This window comes from Dermochelys coriacea, chromosome 1, assembly GCF_009764565.3.
Source record: "Dermochelys coriacea isolate rDerCor1 chromosome 1, rDerCor1.pri.v4, whole genome shotgun sequence".
NCBI classification, from domain to species: domain Eukaryota; kingdom Metazoa; phylum Chordata; order Testudines; family Dermochelyidae; genus Dermochelys; species Dermochelys coriacea.
This window is the reverse complement of record NC_050068.2, coordinates 9,293,425-9,309,240: the sequence shown is the minus strand read 5'-3', so window position 1 is coordinate 9,309,240 and position 15,816 is coordinate 9,293,425. Positions and strand designations below refer to the sequence as shown.

General features: G+C 45.9%; 1 long non-coding RNA gene across 2 annotated transcripts; it reads left to right on the top strand.

Annotated features, from left to right (window-relative positions):
• Positions 1-7,467: 7,467 nt before the first annotated feature.
• Positions 7,468-15,557, top strand: LOC119862543. Of its 2 annotated transcripts, XR_005295408.2 has the most exons (3): positions 7,468-10,181; positions 10,664-10,839; positions 14,424-15,557. It is a non-coding gene; the product is annotated as an uncharacterized LOC119862543 (long non-coding RNA). The 2 variants fall into 2 exon arrangements; XR_005295335.2 differs by having other exon boundaries at positions 7,468-10,839.
• Positions 15,558-15,816: the final 259 nt, after the last annotated feature.

Sequence of the window (15,816 nt, the reverse complement as noted above, 5' to 3'; positions counted from 1 at the left end):
CAAATCTCCGTGTGATCCTTTGGTGTTTATTGGAGCGTTTCTTTAACACTCGTGTGAATCAGTGTAGAGCTGGTTGAAGAATGTGTGGTGGTTACAAATGTTTTTAATTGATAGAGGGGGGAAATTGTAATGTAAACAATTCCTAAATATTTGACCAGCTCCAATCCGAGATACAATACACAAGATTATTTACAGTGGTGGAGACATAGAATTTATTCTTGATGCATCTGTTTTGTAACAGTGGAGGTAATTTTAAAAGCTTTGTTTTCTTGGTAACAAGTACGAAACATACGTAACAGACATAGTTGACCTTTTTTTAGAAATAGGTGGGCTGAAAGGAAGAGCACATACTCTGATTATCATTTCCTGGTTCAGTTCTAAGACTGAAATAGCTTGTAATGTGAAGTGGTGGAAACCCCTATCATTTGAGTCATTTTCCAGTAGGCTGGACAAAGCCCTGCAAAAGCATAGGGAACAGGGAGCTGGATTAGATAGCATGATGGGTGAAATTGTGTGCAACTCCCATTGGAAATTCAGTGAGACTTAGGCATGTTTGAAAATTTTTCCCAGCAGGTCTCTTCCATTTCTGCCTTCTGATTTGAGTTTAAACGGGAAGACTGTGGAAAATTGACATGATGTCTTATTCTCAACCCAAGGGGAGGGTTTAGTGATCTTAAGCATCAGGTTTGAAATATTTAGATTCCTAGGATCAACTGGTTCAAATCCCAACAGTATCTAATCAACACATCTTCCCCTCTGATCAAGGTAAAAACTTGTTCTGTGAATCTTAATATAGCAGGATATTTCATAAGAGACTGTAAACTGAGGTCTTGGGACAGTAGTTTGTTATGGCACTTCTTGCAAAAGTGTTTTCATTTGGGGCTTCTGGACACTACCGCAATACAGTCAAGAATCAGGGGGTTTCATTGTTCTAAGCACTGCATGCACCCAATGAAGACAGTCCCTGCCCCAAAGAGCTTACATACCAAATAGGAAAAGTATTTGTGTAGTGTTCTCAATTGAGTCTTCCTCTCTTACACTGCTGTGTAGCACATACTGACTCAGACGTAGCCAGTTGTTCGATTATACTCACAGTTCACTCGTTAAAACGTTGAAGAGACCAAATCAAATTTATTGTGCTGTTTTGTCTTGAGCTAATACAAAAAGGGAACATAAATACTCTCCTTCCGGGAAGCAGATTCTTGCAGTGAGTTTCTTACACGGAAGGTGTACTTTGGAAATATGCATTTAAACTAGCTATATTTATGGTATGGTTTTACAAGTTACGAAATTCCTGATACCACACTAAAATCCAACCCACTAGTTCATAACAGTCCCTTGTCTTGTTTTGTTCTGCACTTTTCTAATCTCTTATGGATACTACATTCCGGATACTGGTCTGCAAATATACCTCCCTAGCTTGTACTGGGGCAGAGCACTAATGTGTTTTGCCTTGGACAAGTTTCCTGTTTTCTAATGCCAAAGCTGACTTCAGCTTTTGCACAGTATTGAGGGATACTTGACATGGGTGAACAGAATTGCAGGGAGAGCATAACACATTGTTAGCATAACTTCCCAACGCTTGTATATTAATGTGGCATATACTACACCTAATATATGTATTAGCTAATGCACATAGTATGTTAGTGCTAGAAGTATTTTAATTTTTCATGATGACATGATTCTTGTGTCACCCTTTGGGATGAGCAAAATGCTGTAATAATTATAGGACTATCAGATACAAAGCTTACCACCTTGACCTAAAGCAAATCGGCGATCCAGGAATATCGTCACATCTGAGCATCGTCTAGTGAGAATCCTTCTGCATGTGATCTGCATTCTCCTTTACTTCTCTCTCTCTCTCTCACACCAGTTGTAATTCGCTGAATTTGAATTAGCAGGAAGCATTTCGTTCAACACCAGAGAGACATTGAGAAATGGAGGGCATTTAAAGAGCAAAGACAAGTGCTTTAGGGGCTGACCGGCTGGAATTAGCAAGAAAGAGCAGAACTACTGTATGTCCACAGATGTTTGTTTCTTCCCAGTCAGATGCAATCATATGTGAGGGCAGGGGGAGGGAGAAAACTGATCGATTGATTATGGGATCCTCTGCCCTGAGTTCCTAAATGTAAATTGTAAAGTCTCATGTTAGCAGGTTAGCAGCTGTTTGTTGGGGGATGGATGGAAGGAAGGAAGGATAATGTTATGGTCAGGGCACTGGGATTGGGAGCTCCGAGTTCAATTCCTATTGCCCTAAGATTTCCTTCATGACCATGGGAGAGTCGCTTAATCTTTCTGTGCCTCAATTCCCCTTCTGTGAAGTGAGGCTGTTCTTTTTTTTGTGGGGGAGGGAAGGAGGAGGAATGCCTAAAAGCAGAAACATTTCTTTGAGAAGCTGGATGTTTAATTTCTTTTATGGCAATTGCTTGAAGCTGCTCCAGGAGCTGGAATGTTCAAACAAGGCCCTGTGGGTGGGGCTGGCTGGGTGGGCTGAGTGCAGGCGAGGCAGATGCAGACGTGTAATGAATACAATTTGTCACATAGTTCCACCAATGATCCCATAGATCATAACCTACAATGCATGTGCTAGCCTCAATAACATTGGTATGAGTGGGCCCCAACCTCTGGGGCTTTGGAGTTTGAAAACCCTCCAGATGTGGTACTTGGAGAGGCTTTGATGGAAGCAAACAGAAGAGCAGGGTAAAAATGAAACAAACTCTGTCCTGCCAGGGATGAAAGCTACATACATAAGGTGATGCAGTTACTAGAGCTTGTATTTTATGCTTCTCTTCACTGCTTGGAGCTTTTTTGACTCTGGTGAGAGGCGATTTGCTTTACAGCCAGGCTGGCCTCCAGAGTCATAGCTAGGCTGCGCTCATGCCCCCTGTACTGCACGCTCTGCGGGCTGATTGTGTGGTTGCCCAGCGGGGCTGCCTCCTGCTTTGGCAGAGGTGATAGGAACGTAGTTTGGTTGGAATGCTGGGACAACTCAATAGCTCTTGCAGTCACCCATCCTCTGAGCAAGCCCATACCCTTATTCCGTGGGCTTGACCTCTGGCTCAGGGTTAGGCTCCTGTTCAAAGATGGGCTGCTCATCTCTGCCACCCCATAATCCAACCCACCCTGAAAGGCTGGTCAGATATATCTGCTTGCTTCATTGTGGCAACATGCTGTTCTGGGCTGCGAGGCCCTACGTGACCTAGCTAGTCAACCTCTCGGCTCTTCTCTCCGTCCTCCTATCCCCACACGCCACCCTTCTCTGGCCTGCTACATCTGGAAGCCCCTACTGGCCCCCGTCTGCTAGGCCTCCATCAAATCCTTCCTTAAACACTGCTCTGGTGGGGAAGGAGGCCTGCTTCTCTCCTCAGAGTAGTGGTCTCAACAAAGAGGAGACACTGTTCCCACAAATACGTGCAGAATTGCTTATACACCTGCTCCATCCCACCATCAGCCATGCATGTTCTCCTGGGCCCCTGCCCTGCCATTTGTCCATTTAAAATGCAAGTGCCTCAGGACAAGGACACTTGGCACTTTCAGTGGTGAAATGCCTTTTACAGCTTGAGAGAAGTATTACAATAACAATGGAACACCGCCAGACGGATTCTGGTTTCATTGTTACCAGGGTAAAATAGGGCAATTCCAGTAAGTTTAACTCACCAGTGCCAACGAAATCCGAATGCAACTCTGTGCGTTGCACTAATGTTACAGTAGGGTTTAGGGTAATAACTAATGCTGATGTGCTTTCAAAGGGTAAGACACAATTGCAAGGCTTCTTTAGAGACAACTGCTGGCTATTCATAGCTTCCAAGGCCATGAGGGATCATTGTGATTGTCTAGACTGACCTCCTGTATACCACAGGCCAGAGACTTCCCCCAAAGAATGTCTAGAGCAAATCTTTTAGAAAAACATGAAGTCTTGATTTAAAAGCTGTTAGTGATGGGGAATCCATTGTGACCCTTGCTACATTGTTCCAAGGGCTAGTTACCCTCGCTTAAAAATGTACACCTTATTTTCAGTCTGAAACTTAAGTGTATATTACAGCTGTTAGCTCAGTCCGTGGCAGGGTTGGCTCACTCCCCCATTGTCAGATAAATTGACTTTTAAGCCCCTCCCTTAACATCCTCACAATTTCACTGTTTAAGGATCCCATGTTGGCAAAAGTCTCTTTATGCCAATGGTGTATGTTGTTTGCATTAAAGCTGCATCTGGAAACCCTGATGCAGATTGGGCTCCTATTGTGTTAGATGCTTTAGTGTGACAGTCCCTGCCCCAGGAGCTTACAGTCTTAATAGGCAAGACAGAACAGGGTGGGTCCCCAGGGAGGCAAGTGGTAGAGCCAGACATAGAACCCAGGTCTGCTGAGCCCCGGTCCAGTTCTCTACCCACTGGATAACACTGCCTATGCCAAAGTCTTAGGTGGATAAACTGGCCACTTTGCTCAAAAAGGTCATGAACTACTGAAAGTTACAGAGCAGCCAGAGGTGGATTAAAACCTTTGTTGGTCTTTTCGTAACTCATTTGAAAATATAAGGCAGCAAAAGTAAGTGTTCTGTTTTTTAATTAGCATAGGAATAAGGTACACTTTAAGACGGGAGGACAAGCCTGCTTAGTCTGGTAATTTGTTAGAAGAACAGGTGTCTCCTCTATCAGTCTGCCAATTACCTGCATCACTCCTTTTTCTTGTTTTGTTATTAGTAGGTTGCTCCTACCGCCAGGTGTCACACAGTCTTAAAACACAATCCGAGATTCAGTAAATGAGTGGAATTCAGCAAATTGTTCCACCCTGCTGCTGCAGTGTGAACAGAGGCTTGTCAATTTCCAGCTGATCAAACATCTGTACATGCCCCATGAAAATCCAACCTGGCGCAAAAGAATGAAGGACCCCCAAGGAAGAACAAAAGCTTGTATCTTTGGCCTTTACTGGGGCACCTTTTGCATTTCCTCAACTTTTAGTGTGACAAAGAGCAATGTCTTATTCCCAGAGGAAGGAAGAGTCCAAAAAAGCCCCCTGAGAAATGGAGGGATTTATGTAAAGGCCCAAACACTGTCTGTATTACTAGATCTTTCCTCTAATCAAAGCTTTACAGCTTTTTCCAGCGGGATTTTTAAAAATTTATCTAATGTCCCCAACCTGGTGGCAAAGAAGACAGGAGAAAGTGAAGGATTAGGGATGGCAAACATTTAATTACACAGTAACAGCTAACACAAGGATTAGTTTCTTGCAACCCTGAATATAAGTAAACTAAAGTTCAATAAATGCCAGTGACACAATCAAGGGCATTCTTTTTAAAAGGGGACTGCTAGTATAAATAGGAAGGGGAAGGGTGGCTTTTTGTTGTTGTTTGTTGTCATGGCTAATTTCCACTGGAGCCAGTTAGTTAAACATCCCTTTGTGGTACAATGAATGCAAACTTTTAAGCTCTGGCAGGAGGAGATAGGCCAGCTCAATACACCCCCTCAAGAAGCGGGACACTCACCGGGTTCAGGGTTTGCAGGAAACTGTAGCCCAAAGTTTCTCTGGGGTTGAGATAAATGCTCTTATTTTGTGCATTTCACCTGCTCTCTCAGGATGATCCCAGCTGTGTCTGCACAGGAGATGGGAGCGTGCATCCTAGACACCCGCTAGCGCTGCTGGAGCAGATGCGCTCAAAATCACGTGGCCCCAGTAGGATGGGTGACAGCCTAGGCTAGCCACCCCGTGCATGCCCAGGGGGTCAGGCGGGATTGTACTCGAACACCTTGCCTGAACTGCCACCTGTGCTGCCATGGCGACGCTGAGCGAGTGTCTGTCTGCCTGTGCTGGGTGGATGTAGCCTAAGTGTAACAGACCCTGCTGTGTGAGGAGGGATGACGCAGTGATTTCCATATGCCCTGTTTTCACCTGTATGTGGACTTCAGCCCCCACCTCCCTGCAGGCAGAGCTGGAGTTAACTCATAGTTTCTGTGGTCACTCTTCCTCCAGGGAAGTGCTATTAGCGAAGAGAGACTTGCTGATTTGTCAAAGTGCGATTTCACTTCCTGTTAACCATATTACCTAACCCAAGATGGAAGAGAGCTGGGGTAAAGAATTTACTCTCTAGTCCCTCTGGCCTGACAAAAGACTGGTGGGGGGTGGTGGAGGGGTCCTGCACATTCGAAGGCCAGAAGCAAGGGGGAGGGATGAGGTGGAGACATGGAATTCTCATCTCCCCATAGGACCCAAGATGGTCATTTCTTAAGCCTATGAGGGAGGAGGAAGAACGGGGTCCCGAGGACCCATAGCACAGGGACGGTCAAATTCACAAGCATTTACAGTCTCCTTGGAAAGCCAGATCTGTTGCAATCAATCATTTGAAGTGGGATCAGGAGAGAGAGATGGGCAGGGACAGTTTTCGATGAGTAACTGGAAGGCTTCAGCATAGCCAGGGAGGCTCGGTTTGACAGGCAAGGCCGGGGGGAGGTTTCAGAGAGGCATGAGAATACTTAGGTAGCTTTGGCATACACTGAGCACAGAATGGGCCCTGACCTGTTAAGGAGGATCAGAAGCAAGAGGACAGGAGAAGGTTTCAAGGGTCAGGAGGCCAAGATTGAAGGATAAGGCCAAGGCTCACTGAAGGCAGGGGGGCTGGGGCACAATAGCCTTGGATCTTGTCACCCATTGGTAGTAGTAGATCTGCCACCCTTTCCTGTGCACCCTCGCTATCCAACCCAACCTCTGCTTTCTCTGCCTGTAGGGAACCAGGTATGATTTTATCGGCTGCAAGGTGGCTTCAGCTGGCAGGAGAACTAGCTGGTAGTAGGCCTGCTGTCCCACCTGGTCCTGCACACCAGGCAGAAATACAGCAATTACCGGACAGGCCTGTTTCAAGCCCCCCTCACCCCCATCAGCTCCCTGGGCCAGGCCCTGCCCCTGCCCCTCGGAGGGGAGCAGCCTCCTGAGTCTGAATGCCTGGTTCTAAGGGATTGGAAGTAAATCAACAGCTGCCGTAGGGAGAGAGAGTCCAGCCACCTGGCCAAGTCCTCCTGCTCGGCTGCGGAGGAGCTCGTGGGCATTAGGAGCAATCACAGGCCTCGTGGCAGGTTGGAGAAGCTTTCTATAGAGCACAGTGGTGTTGGTATGTAACGACAGCCAGGCGTTTGGGGGGTGTCTGCCCAAAGGGCTCGCTAGTCTCCATGGATTTGTCAATGGTTCTCACCATAGCATCGGGCCACATTGTACTCAGCTCACTGTACAGAGGAGCAAGGCGAACAACTCCCCTCATGCGCTCTGAAAGCAGGTCTGAGTGTTAGTGCCTAGAGTCGCTGCCAGGGCCACATTCAGGGGACTGGTTTCAAAGTAGCAGCCGTGTTAGTCTGTATTCGCAAAAAGAAAAGGAGTACTTGTGGCACCTTAGAGACTAACAAATTTATTAGAGCATAAGCTTTCGTGAGCTACAGCTCACTTCATCGGATGCATTTGCATCCGATGAAGTGAGCTGTAGCTCACGAAAGCTTATGCTCTAATAAATTTGTTAGTCTCTAAGGTGCCACAAGTACTCCTTTTCTTTTTTCATTCAGGGGACTGCTGCTGTTCCTGACATGACAACTACAGGTGATGAAGTCTCACATGTAAACTCCTGGGCCAAAATGTGCAGAAGTGACTTTATGATCATGTTTATTATGGTAGTGCCTAGCGACCAGCCAAGATCAGAGCCCTGTTGTGCCAGGTGCTGTAAAACCAAAGAGTAGGAGACAGTCCCTGCCCCGACAAGTTTACAGTCTAAATAGATGGGATAGATGAAGGGCGGGAAAAGGGTTAGAGCTCCCGCAGCCGCATGAACAAAGCAATGATGGCAAATACTTGAGCGCCATGGAGGTGGGGATGCAAGTGAGGAGGGGAGTAGCTCAATGGGAAGACGAGGAACTGGAGTGGGTGAGGGGCTCAGAGCAGGGCAGAAGAGGTGTGAGAGGACGGTATCGGGGTCAGGTGTGGCATGAGGCTGAGAGTATGAGATAAAGGCCTAAAGGGCATTGCAGCAAACAGCCAATCAGTCCAGGGGAGAGGAAGTCCAGTCAAAACTGCGGAAGGTATGATCAGGGTCCGTCAGTTCCTGCCTAAGCTGCTCTGCCGCTTCTCTGCAGATTCAGGACTCGTCTGCGCTCATAGAGCTGCCCCGGCACACCTGTAGCACTGCGTGAAGACGCTACCTATGCCAACCAGAGAGCTTGTCTTGTCAGCGTAGGGACTCCACCTCCCCCAGAGACAGTAGGTCCGTTGGCAGGAGATGCTCTCCCAGTTCCATGGACGTTGCGCTGTCTATACTGGGGGTTAGGTCCGTAGTTATACCCACGTAAGTAGGGGGTGTAGACCAGGGCTCAGTCTCTGGCTGGCTCCTCCCCACAGTTCCTAATGACTAACGTAATAACGTTATTAATGCCTCGCTTTCAAAGGGCGCAGCTCAAAGCAGCTAAGTCATTATTGTCATAGACATTCCCAAATGGAAACGTCCCAGAATGGTGTTCTGCACGCTCAGAGAGCCAGAGCTCACCTAACCCATGCACTTTGTGTGGAGTCTCCTTGTGAGCATGTTGTACCTGGGTTCAGGAAAAAAGTGAGACCCGAGGAAGCCAATTTCCAAAACCATCTGATTTGTTTTTCCAAAATATTTGTAAGTGCCTGACTCCCACACAGCTCCCCACAATGCAGGAAATGCAAAGCCCTCCTACACTTTAGTTTGGATCGTCTGGTGTTTTTACTGAAGCTAAATATTTAGCAGATGTTTTTCTTCCTCATTAAACACAAGTCTCTGACACCACCTTAACTATGGCACAAGCTTAGAAGGGTTCAGCCAAGGAACTGGGAGATGTGAAAGGAGAGGAGTTGTCCAAGAGACAATGAGAGATTCAGAATAAGTCAAGCCCAGAAGGCTTGAGGACCTGAGCTGGGTGCATGGGTAGCTCCATGAAAGATGCAGTTCAGTGCTGATCCATGAAAAGGAATGCACGTTGGAAGGGAAAGTTTGAACTATTCAAACACCTTCCTGGGCTCTAAATTAACTGCAGCTGCTCAGGGAAGAGATCTGGCATTACTGGCAGCAGCTCAATGACGACTCTTCATAGCATGTAACCATGATCCTAAAAGCCAACACAATGGGATGGAGACTAACATGGAGAATGTTCTAATGTTACAGGCATTGATGGTGCAGGCTCTTCTGTATATGATATTCAGATTTGGTCACTCAGTCTCGAAGAGGAGACACAGAACTAGGGGGGGTTCAGACATGGGCCTCAAGAATGATTAGGGGCATGGAAAGAAAGCTTGATCAGACCTGAAATGTTTAGTGGGGAGAGGATATGCCACTCGCAACCAGCCTGTGGGTCATACCCTGAGTATCTGTGTGCTAGACAGCCCTGGTTCAGCAACTCTGACCCCAGCAGCCTGTCTACAGCCCCACTCTGGCTTCCACCTGTCTTCGTTACTATTTGGTGACCCCAACATATTCCCAGTTCCAGATTTTCCCATTGAAGCGTGTTCTGCCCTAGCCAGCCCTCTCCTGGACAAGTCAGCTAGTAAGGTTCGTTGCCCCTGTAGAGTGTCAATATTCAACAATTGGTTACTTGAAACTGAACTGTTTGGTAACTCCAGTTATGCACAGCACTGGATTAGTTTTTGTTTAAAAATAAAACACATTTATTAACACAAGATGATAGGATTGTAAGTGAATTCAAGTATAAGAGATGAAGTTAGAAAGGGTTACAAGGGTAAGCAGAGTCTGAATGAGCTCTCCCCAGACTCTAGTGGTGAGCTGTGGAAAAGGACTTCAGGAGCTGATCTCGTTTGCATGGGGTGCTCAGCATGATGGGATTGATTGCCCAAATGGTCACTTTTGGCTGGTGTGAGATCCCCAGTCTCCTTGCTGTTGGGGCAGGAGTAATATAGGGTTGTTATCTTTGTTATGTGAACCAAGGGCAGCAGAACTGTACTTGGTGTTTCCTGATTGAGGGACTCACCCTCAACTAAATGGCACTTGCTAGGTAGGGGACATGGGTTCTGAAACCCAGTGAGGTGAGAGACAGGTGTGTGTATTTAGCTCTTGTGGCTGCTAACTCTGAGTAGCAGAATGGTTACACAAGTAAATAAAAGTGATGGCCTTTCTCTCTCACAGTCTTCTAACAAGATGGTGACCCTCTTCTCAGCCAGGATCTCTGCCAGAGGCCCAAGGTATCATCCTGGGTGAAAGAGTTGACTTGTGATTCTCTGTTCCTTTTTTTTTATAGTTCAGTGAACCTTTGAAGTGGATTCTTCTGAGGGTGACCTTCAAAGCCAAGTTTATTCAAGCAGTGAAGAAGGCACATGGAATCTCAGGGTGAAAGAGGCTCGGTGCACACAAGTTTCTAAATTTGGGATAGGCCTGTTTAATAACTTTTGCCTAGGCAGGGCTGGGTGGGTTTTGAACATGTGCTAATATCATACAGGGGGAATTCATAACTTTACGCATACTGTTGCTATGCACATATCACCACGATGTCATTGTCCAGGGAATTATTCATTTTCAGATGCTCTCTCATAAGGCATATTTTGTACAAAGATGATTACACTAGCGTGCAGGGTATGAAGACGGGGGAGCTTTGGGCCACACCCTCAGTTCTTGCTGTCCCAGGATTACATTAGACTCTCTAGTTTTCGCTTCTTTTTCAAAACAGGATTCTCCTGCCCTAACCCTGTGTCCTTGCTGCAGTGATGACTCCCTGGGTCTCAAGACAGCTTGAAACAACCATTCGGAGGGGACTGATATGCCTCAGGCTCTTCAGCAGGGTGTTAACGCCAAGGCCTATCACTCTGGATGTGCCGCATAAGCAGGCACAGCCCAGTTGTTAAAGTAAGTATAGAGAGCCTGTCTGTTACTGTCCATCCAGCTCTGGAGGCAGGTGAGTGAAGGGACCCGTGTTGCTGCCCTGTCTCTCTGGTGGGGAAAGAGAACCTCTGCTGCTCATTTCTGAGGAATGGGGACCCCATTCTGATCCTGCACTTGCCCCTCAGAGTCCTTGGGCAGGGGAGACCATTTGCTAATGTCAGTCATGTGTAGCCTGGGACCAAGGCTCGGGGACGAGCCACAGGCGCAGCTTTGGTGGCCCTCAATCAAGTCACAGCATATCCAGGGCCCTGTATTGCCTGAATCTGGCCCTGCCCACACCTGGAAACTCAGCTCTGGGTGAGAACCAAATTTCAAACCAATATTAATTTACCATTGACAAAGTAAAGAAGGCAACTAATAGATGATTAGGGTGTTGGAGCACATGACTTATAAGGAGAGGATCTAGACTGTTCTCAGTGGTAGCGGATGACAGAACGCGGAGTAATGGTCTCAAGTTGCAGTGGGGGAGGTTTAGGTTTGGATATTAAGAAAATCTTTTTCACTAGGAGGGTGGTGAAGCACTGGAATTGGTTACCTAGGGAGGTGGTGGAATCTCCTTCCTTAGAGGTTTTTAAGGCCCAGCTTGACAAAGTCCTGGCTGGGATGATTTAGTTGGGGACTGGTCCTGCTTTGAGCAGGGGGTTGGACTAGATGACCTCTTGAGGTCCCTTCCAACCCTGATATTCTATGTGAGAGGGTGAGTGCTCACCCCACCCCAGTGCAAAGCATCTATTTATCCTGAACAGATACACAAGCAGCCAGAGGGGGACTGTATGATCTAGTCAGAGAGGGGGCTGAGCTACAGGCCAATGTCCCAGACTTTGAGGTGAAAGCTAAAAATCAGGATCTGGCTCCTAATTATGCCTGCATCCATCTCTAGGCTAATTGGCTAGGGAGAGGGACCTGTTCTATAATCAGTGGGATCTAAAGCATACCCTGAAAGATTAGGAGGTTTATGATGATGATAAATATTAATGGTAGTAATAAACATGATGATTTTGGTAGAGCCTAAGGGCAACCAAGAATGGGGCCCCATTCTGCTAGGGACCTTAATGATCCATGTTAGGGGGCTTATTCCTTCACCCACTTACTTCCCTGGTCCTTCTTGCATGAACAGACAGCAACAATACCCAAAGTCCAAAGGTGCAAACAATTCAATGTTTATTGGGGTGAACTTCCAGCAAGCATGATTCCAGTTTCCTTCCTTAGTGTCCCCCTTCCCAGATCTGACATCACAGAGCCTTACCTGTGTCCCTGTTCCCATTCCTGCCCTTAGCTAAACATGATTCCAATTTCCCCCCCATTCCCTGTTCCCATTCCCCTCCCCCCACACTTCCTGATTGACTGTAGACTATATAGTAAAATTTGAGTTCAGCTTAGCTATACCTTAACCAATCATTTTACTGAAATTTAACTGACCAATCCTAACATATAGTAACATGATTATGTAACCAATTATATCCCATCACCTTAATTAGTTTACACCCAGCAAAATTAATTATACGGCAGACAGAAACAATCACAGAACCAGACAGAGACCATGCAATAGCAAAGTGGGAAACAATAGCAAAGTGGGAACTATAATGACAAAACAATACAGAAGTGAGGATTTCACATCCCAGCTATTGATAAGTGAGTTCTTGCCAGACAGGATGCTAACAAACTAAGTTTCCTTTTACATTTTCTAGGTACTTCCCTTTCTCTGGAGGCGATAGGCACGATCAGGACAGGACTGTATCCTAACAGCCCAATAGCACCTTATTTCAGTGTGACTAGTTTGGGATGTGAGGATCTGACCATTCGCTTCCCAGCTTATGGCTGCCTCTGTTACTTAGCCAAAGGCCTTAGCCTAAGCACAGGGCCTCAGACGGTCGCAGTGAGAGAAGGCCCTTACGCCGGCAGACAGCGATTTTGATTCTTTTATATCTCTATAACTAGCTAAGTGATAAGAATACTCCTACGTTCTTAGAGTCTAGGCCTTTACAGACAGGCCTGAATATCTATATCCTAACAATCCAGAGGCAGCAAGATGGCTAGAAATTACTCTGTGCTGAGTGACTTCTTACTTAGAATGACTAATGGGGGATGTGTCAGAATGGAAATGTGTAAAAAAAACAAAAACAACAAAAAAACAAAAACAAAAAAAACTCCAAACACCTGCAGGCTTTCTTGTCTTCAGAAACATTTTCACTGAACGTTATCACCTGAGCAAAAAGGAAGACGATACAAAGGTCATGCGGTCCCGAGGTCTCTCGAAATAGGTGACTCTGATACACCTGGGCTAATGTGGGAGAGGCAGGGGGGACCAAGAGAGTCAGTACCGGCAGAGGCAGCAATCTGTAGGAAAGGATGTGGGAACAGATCCTCTATGGGCCATATTTACCTGTAATTACCTAACGTGGTCACTGGGTGTCACTACAACCCCATAAAAATCACAAGTGTAACTGCTGTAGCCTGTAGGCCCTGTGCTCTTTGTTTGATTTCTACATTCAATTCATTTTATGCCATTCCCAAACTTGCAGTTAGCTGCAGGTTTTTAGATAGCACCAATGCACAGCTCCTCATAGAACAGTGGTTCTCAAACTTTTTGTATTGGTGACCCCTTTTGAACAGCAAGCCTCTGAGTTTGGTCCCCCCTTAGAAATTAAAAACACATTTTTGATATTTAACACTGTTAAATACTAAATTTAAACCCTATTGCTTAAAATGAATTTACTTTTTCTCACTGCTTTTAAATTAAGACTAAAACACATTTTTATCGAATTAAATATAAGTGGAAAAGTTGTTTTTAAATAGAATTTTATTTTAATATTTGACAGCAATTAATGACCTGAAAAAAATCATTGAGATGGATGATGCTGTTTGTTTGACACAAGAAGTTTTATTCTTGGTGTTGTTTTAGAAAGGGCGCATCTGATGTCGTCCTTCACATCAAGCTAGTTTCGAGATTTTGTCTTTATTGTGAGAAGGCTGCAGAATCCACTCTTGCATTTGTAGGTAGTGGGAAACGGCAGAAGAACTTGCAGGGCCATTTCAGACACCAATGGGTATTCACTTGCAACTGAGCACCGGAACTGGTTTGGAGGCAGCTGTGTGAATTTTGCTTTCACTTCATCATCATTGATCATGTCGACAAACTGTTCCTGTGTGTGAATATCGTCAGTAGGTAACTGCTCTGCTGTCACACTGAAAGGGTTCTTCACCAGGGAATGAAGTGCTTCGGGTAGCGCTAGGAAATAGTGTGAGAAATCTTCATGAAGGGCTCTCAAATGTTCACTGATCGTTCACTTGAGAGCACTATCAATGTTAACTTCTTCCTCCTCGCTGAATGAGGAAAGTGTCGGAAACAAGCCGTATCTGTCTGTGTCCAGCTTCCTGCACCACAGATCCAACTTCATCTGGAAGGCTTTGATTTTATTGGTCAGGTCTATTAAAGTTGAATGTTTTAGTGACATATTGCGATCATTAAGGCTACCAAAGATATCAACCAGGTATGCCAAGCAGAGAAGCCATTTCTTGTCACTGAACATTTGTTTCTGTTTTCGCAGGAAAAACTCTGAAAACACGCTTTAATGCATGTCCCCTAGAAAGCCATCGGACTTGAGTGTTGAAAAGCAGAACTTCATATTCACCACCCATTTCATTGCAGAGCTCTCGAAAGAGACGACTATTCAGAGCATGAGCTTTAACATAGTTCACTGCTCATAGAACTATATCTACCACAGCATTAAGGCATATTGGCAATGTCTTTGCAGCTAGGACTTGAGAATGGATTCCACAATGTGTGACAATCACATTAGGTGAGAGACACTTTACCTTCTGCCGAAAGCCAGACCGTGCACCTGTCATTGTTGGAACACCATCAGTACAGATACCACAAAGATTTTTTCCATTCAATGCCATTGCTTTCGAAAAAGGCATTCACCTTACTGAAAATGGCCTTTGCTGTTGTGGTTGTTTCAAGTTGTTCACAGACTCAGAACTCATCCTTAACACCCCCGGCATTAACATACCGTATGGATGCTACCAGTTGTGTGCAGCGGGTAACATCAGTGGTTTCATCAAGTTGCAGGCTGAACATACTAAAAGCAGAATGTTTAATTTCGTGCACAACTTGTTTTTTGGTGTCTTCATGTCTCGTGTATTCTGCCGTTCATAGTGTCATTAGGCAGGGAGAGCATATTCCAGTTTTTTGGCAATCATTGCCAACCATGAGTGCCACAATCTCTTTGCCTGCTGGCAGAATAAGCTCCTCACCTGCTGCACACAGTGCTTTGGTATGGGCAACTCATAGTGACACGGTGTAAGAGGTCTCCACAGCTGAGGACATTGCTGTTGGAAACTTCCATCAGAATCAGACCCAGCCACCTTTGTTGCTGCTTCTCTGCGTTTGAAAAAATCCACGTTTCGATCTTTATGCTCAGGATGTCTAGTTTCAAGATGTCGCTGCCATTTGCATGGTGTCATTGACTCAGCAGACAAGTCTTCACAGCAAATGACACATGGCGGTTTTTCAGTCCCAGAGCTGATGACACTGGGGAAAACCCAGTTTAATGGAAGACTTGAGATATTTTCGTTTTTTAGCAGTTTCAGCAGCACAAGTGGCCATTATTTTCAGGAGAAACTTTGCACTTGTGTGTTTGTCTGACTGTTAATTAATAAAGTACTTGTTCAGCTCCGAATCAAACCCTCTAATGTTGTCTCAGTACCAGGGCCAGCCACAGGAGAAATGGCACCCTGACCAAACTTCTATTTGGCGCCCTTTCTTTGGAGGTGGAGTGGAGTTGGGATCGGAGCTGGGCTGGAGGAACTTGGGGCTCTGGGGTCGGCACATGGTGATGATGGTGCCTCACAACCAAGCGCCTGGCCGGCCTCACAGTGGGTGGCGGCATTCGGGGCTGACAACCCAGTGTGTGGCAGGGCCGGGGGTTAACAACCTTG